Raw genomic sequence first — 5,899 nt, 5'->3', positions numbered from 1 at the left:
ATGTAGCTACTAGAAAATTTTAGATTACAATTAAGTTATGTTTTAAATTACAAACATGGTTTTCATTTGTAGGTTACATTATATTTTTATTGGACAGCACTGGTATAGAATCCATATACTATAGTTAAAACAAGATTGTCCATTAAACATGAACATGTTTGGATACTTGACCAAAAATGGCTATTGTTGAAACTAAATAATGGGTATGTGGGAGTTTATTATACCATTTTCTTTACTTTTGTACATGATTGAAAATTCCATAATGAGTCTGGGCACAGTAGCTCACACCTGTAATACCAGTACTTTGGGAGGCCAAGACAGGAGAATTGCTTGAGCTTAGGAGTTTGAGACCAGCCTAGGCAACATAAAGAAACCCTACCTCTAAAAATAAAAATAAAAATAAAAAATTTAATTAGCTAGGTGTGGGTCACATGCCTGTAGTCCCAGCTTAATCAGAAGGCTGAGGAGGGAGGATGCATTGAGCCTGGGAATTCAAGGCTGCAGTAAGCTATGGTTGTGCCACTGTGCTCCAGCCTGGGTGACAGATCAAAATCCTGTCTCAAAAAATATATATATTACATAATGAAAGCTTTAAAATATGTGACTAAAGCCATTTTCAGAAAAATACTCATCCCTATTTATGTAATAGTAGAAAGTAAAAAGTAAGTCTGATCTTCAATAGCAGTAGAGGGATGGCTAGGTGAATTATGTTCATCTGTATGCTAAAAGAGTATGACACAGCCATTAAATAATAAAATAAAATATAACATCAAACATTTGAATGCTTACTATATTCCAGACTCTGTGCTAAGCAAATTATATGCATTACATCACTTAATTTTTATAACAGCTTTCTGAGTTGGATAAAATTTTTATTCTCCAACCTCTCCCCTTGACTCCAAATTTATATATTCAATAGCCTGCCAAAACCCATCAGCAAGGGTATATGGATAAAGAGCCCAACAAACTGAAAGAAAAAAATTAATTGGAAGAAACAGAAACTGTGCAAGGAAAAAATATTTTAAACATAAAAGGAAACTCATTAATATTATGAGAAAAATAAGGGACATTATATTAATGAAATGAAACAATTTTTTTTCTTTTTCTCTTTTTTTTTTTTTTTTTTTAAGACAGGGTCTTGCTATGTTGCTCATGCTGGCCTTGAAAACCTGGGCCCAAGCCTCCCACTTCAGCCTCCCAAGTAGCTGGAACTACAGGCACACCCCACCACGTCTAGCTCAGAAACAATTTTTTAAAGGAAAGATTAGATATTCAGAACAAAGAAACAGTTCTTGGAAATTTAAAACATGATAGCAGACGTTAAGAACTCGCTAGAAGGGTTGAAAGATAGCATTGAGGCAAACCCTCAGAGAGGAAAGAAAAAACACAAAGAAATGGGAAAAAGAGTAAGAAAACAAAATTCTAAGACTAGCCCACCGAAACCCCCATCTGAATAACACAAATTTCAAAAAGAAGAATCACCCATGAAATACATGGAAAATTATACCCTGAACAGAAGGATATGGACATGATTGAAAGGGCCCAGTCCAATAAATAAAAATTACTTTACACCAATGTACAATGCTATAAAAGTTCAGAACGTTAAAAGAAAAAGAATACCCCTTATAAATTTCCAGAGAGGGAGGGAAAAAAAAAAAAAAAAAACAGGCCACATACAAATGATGAAGATGAGAATGGATTTAGTTTTCTCAACAATAACTCTGGAAGCAAGAAGCCAATGGAGTAATGCCTTCAAAATTCTGAGGGAAAATTATGTCCGAGCTAGAGTTCTGTATCCAGCCAAATGATCAGTTAGGTGTGAGAATAGAAAAGAGACATTTTCTGACAGCTTCCTTTTACAGGGAGCTAACTGGAGGGTGTGTTCCACCAAAAGAAGAGACTAACCCAAGAAAACGAAAGGCACGGACTCCAGAAAAAAAGGAGATCCAATAGAGGAGAAAATGGGAAGGAAATCTCCAGGATGGTGATGAAGGTGTATGGGGAACCAGCCAGAATGAAGTGACTCAGTCGCCTCTAAACAAAATATCTTAAAGAAGATGAAGTTGATAGAACTTTACATCTGGGCCAGGCATGGTGGCTCATATCTGTAATCCCAGCACTTGCGGAGGCAACCTAGTAAGATCCCCGTCTCTATAAAAAAAATAAAAAAAAATTAGCCATGGTGATGAGTGCCTGTAGTCCCAGCTCCTTGGGAGGCTGAGGTGGGAGGGTTACTTGGAGCCCAGGAGGTCGAGGCTGTAGTGAGCCATGATGGCACCACTGCACTCCAGCCTGGAGGACAGAGTGAGACCCCATCTCAAAAAAAAAAAAAAAAAATTGTGTTATACTCATGCAATGGAATACTACTCAGCAATAAAAACGATAGAACTCCTAATACCTAGAATAACATGGATGAATCTCACAGATATAATGTTGAGCTGAAAAAACCAGACCCAAAATAATACATACTGTATGATACAATGTATACGAAGGCCAAGAATAAACAAGAGGAACTTATAGTGAGATAGAGGCACAATAGTGGTTGACTCCAGGAAATGAGGTGAAGAAGAATGAGGGAACTTAATTTGGCCACATTTGAAACCAGCCTAGGTAACATGGCAAGACCAAGGCTCTACAAAAAAATACCCCCTAAAAAATTAGCCAGCCATGGTGGCTGCGCCTGTAGTCCCAGCTACTTGTGAGGCTGAGATGGGAAGATAGCTTGAGCCTGGGAGGTGGAGGTTGCAGTGAGCTGAGATCATGCCACTGCACTCCAGCCTGGGTGACAGAGTGAGACTCTGTCTCAAAAAAAATAAAAAATAAAAAATAGAAGGGTAACCAGTTGACAAGAATTTCCAGCCCAGGATTTTATACAAGAAGGCTGTTTTCTGTGTAAGCAAAGCAGTTTCTTTTAACATTTTATGGTTTCTCCTAGGAATATGCCATTGATGAAATTATGAAAAAGTTTTAGGCCGGGCATGGTGGCTCATGCCTGTAATCCCAGCACTTTGGGAGGTCGAGATGGGCAGATCACCTGAGGTCAGCAGTTCAAGACCAGCCTGGCCAACATGGCAAAACCCAGACTCTACTAAAAATCCAAAAATTATCTGGGCATGGTGGTGGGTTCCTGTAATCCCAGTTACTTGGGAGGTTGAGGCAGGCAAATCGCTTGAACCTGGGAGGGGGAGGTTGCAGTGAGCTGAGATTGAGCCACTGTAACTCCAGCCTGGGCAACAGAATGAGACTCCATCAGAAAAAAAGAAAAGAAAAGGAAAACAAAAAAGATACTTGGCTGGGTGCAGTGGCTCATGCTTGCATGCTTGTAATCCTAGCACTTTGGGAGGCTGAGGCGGGCAGATCACTTGAGGTCAGGAGTTTGAGAATAGCCTGGCCAACATGGTGAAACCCCGTCTCTACTAAAAATAAAAAAATTACCCAAGCATGGTGGTGCACACCTGTAATCCCAGTTACTCCAGAGGCTGAGGCAGGAGAATCGCTTGAACCCAGGAGGCAGAGGTTGCAGTGAGCCAAGATCATACCAGTGCACTGCAGCCTGGGTGACAGAGCGAGACTCCATCTAAAAAAAAAAAAGAAAGAAAAAAAGAAGGAAGGAAGGAAGGAAGGAAGGAAGGAAGGAAGGAAGGAAGGAAGGAAGGAAGGGAGGGAGAGAAAAAGTTTTAGACCCAATTTATACTTTCCATGTATACCTCCTCATAGGCTAATTTGTCCTCAGTTTGGGTTTTTTTTATTGTTTCTAAAATGCTGATTCTAAAAGAATACTTATCTGCCCTAAAATGACATTTTTTGAGTTTTCAACATAATCTCCAGCTGGTGTTTTGTGACATTGCAGGAACAAGCCCATGTTTTCCTGTATACATTTCAGTGACTACTTATGACTATCACTTCCACCCTATTTTAACTGTGCCATTCCACATAAAGTCTTAAGATTTACAATTTCACCTCCTATAGCTTGCTGCTGCCCACAGAATATGTGTAAAGTAGTAAGTACCCATTTCCTCATATTTGCTTTTGCTTTTTTCCATAGTAATGGTTCTAGAACATCTGATTTTTAGCAAGGCTCATAGCCACCAGAAGTGGAGACTCCATTTCCCAGCATTGCTTGTAGGTGTGGTAATGAGTTCTGGCCAATGGGAAGGAAGCAGAAGTGTCCTGACATGGCAACCAAGACTCTTCCTGAGAAAACAGTGGACACATATCTTTTGCCCTTTTCCTTTATTCTGCTGCAAAGTGTAAGGGCAAGATCTGTAGGCCTGAAGCAATGAGAAAAAGAGCCACCTCATGGATGTTAGGGATGTAGGAAGAGTGAGCTGGATCCCTGAGCTGAAGGACCAGGCCAGTCCAGGACTCCCACAAAAGAGGAAAATAAATGTTTAAGCCATAGTCACTGACTCTATAACTCATTGCTAAAATTGATGCACACTAACTCCCCTCTGTAGTTGCTTTCCAGATGCCTTTTCTGGGTCTGATGCTACCTCTAATGAGCCAGGTGACCAGAATTGAATGTAATCAATTCTTGTTCAGATGTGACCTCTATAATTTTGTTCAAGTTTCCTGGGCTCTCCATGTCCTGCTCCTGCTGAAGCTCCAATCTGTGGATGTATTCTCGAACTCATTCTTTCAAAATGGTCAGTAGAGATTTTTATTTTCAAATGCCCAAGGGGGGTTGTTGTGCACAGAATGGATTATCAACAGTTACTAGCCATTAAAATAATATTTAATTTTTAAAGTCTTATGTTTAAAAACTTAGATTTTCTTAAAGCTTTTATTTCAACTTGTAAAGTTATTATTCTGTTTTATAGGCAGTAATTTTTATGTAAATTAGAAACAATAACTTTAGCTTGCTCTATGATGAATGTTCAAATAAGTCTAAGAGATTAAATTTCCAGAAACATTAGCACCACTTAAAACCATGATTAATTAAATCCCCTGAAAATTTTAAATCTACTTCATTAATGTCATATTGGTGGCAGCAGTGGTCAATCTAGAGTGGCCACTGCCAGGACATCGGCTGCAGCAGGGAGGCACTGCTGGGGTTATACACTCCACGGAATAGGTAGAAGCCCCGCCCTCCCCAGGTGCCACTGCAGCTGCCCAAGCCCGGCTGCAAACCCAGGCATCTCTGTGTTCTTGCGGGCCCAGGAAGGCCCCCCTGCGAAGTGTCTGCTCCCACGGCCTGGCCTCTCCCTGCTCCCAGTGCCCGTTCCAATTATGGAGCAAGGTTGGGGCCGAACCCGGGCACTGTCGCAGCCCAGTCAGGTGGGCACACACTCAGGGTAGCACTGACACGCCAGCTCCCTGCCACCTTGGCCCCTGCTGGACTTTGGGCACTGACGCATACAGGAGGGAAGCCAAGCGGGGGCCGAGGACAGGTGAAACATGATGAATGTGTTAGATGCTCTTAAACACTAGAGATACTTTAATAAAAAATACTCAGAGATTGGCTACATTTAACAACAAAATGTATTATTATGGGTGTGATTTACTAAATGATGGCTCTGTGTTTTCCTTGTGTTGCAGACTCTCTCACCCAACTTTAGGAGTATAGCCTGGATCACAGGTGAGCCGAGATGAATGGGTCAAAGGTATAGGATAGCAATATAATTACCCACAGGTCAGATACAGATATTTGAGTCCAGGACACAGGATCTGGCTCCATATACATCATGGATGATTCTACCTTAACAAAACTTAAAACACAGAATCTCTATTTGCTATTTCAACAAGCTGCTCCAAACCTTTCAGACGGGATTTAGCTTCACAATTAATCAACTACTTAACCCATTTATTCAACACATATTATTGAGTGCAAGCAATTAATGAGGCAATGTTCGAGGCACTTGGGTTACAGCAAAGAACAAGACAACGTTTTCTGCTTTCC

This window comes from Papio anubis, chromosome 2 (assembly GCF_008728515.1).
Source record: "Papio anubis isolate 15944 chromosome 2, Panubis1.0, whole genome shotgun sequence".
Classification (NCBI taxonomy): domain Eukaryota; kingdom Metazoa; phylum Chordata; class Mammalia; order Primates; family Cercopithecidae; genus Papio; species Papio anubis.
The sequence above is the reverse complement of the archived record's forward strand: the minus strand, read 5'-3'. Positions refer to the sequence as shown.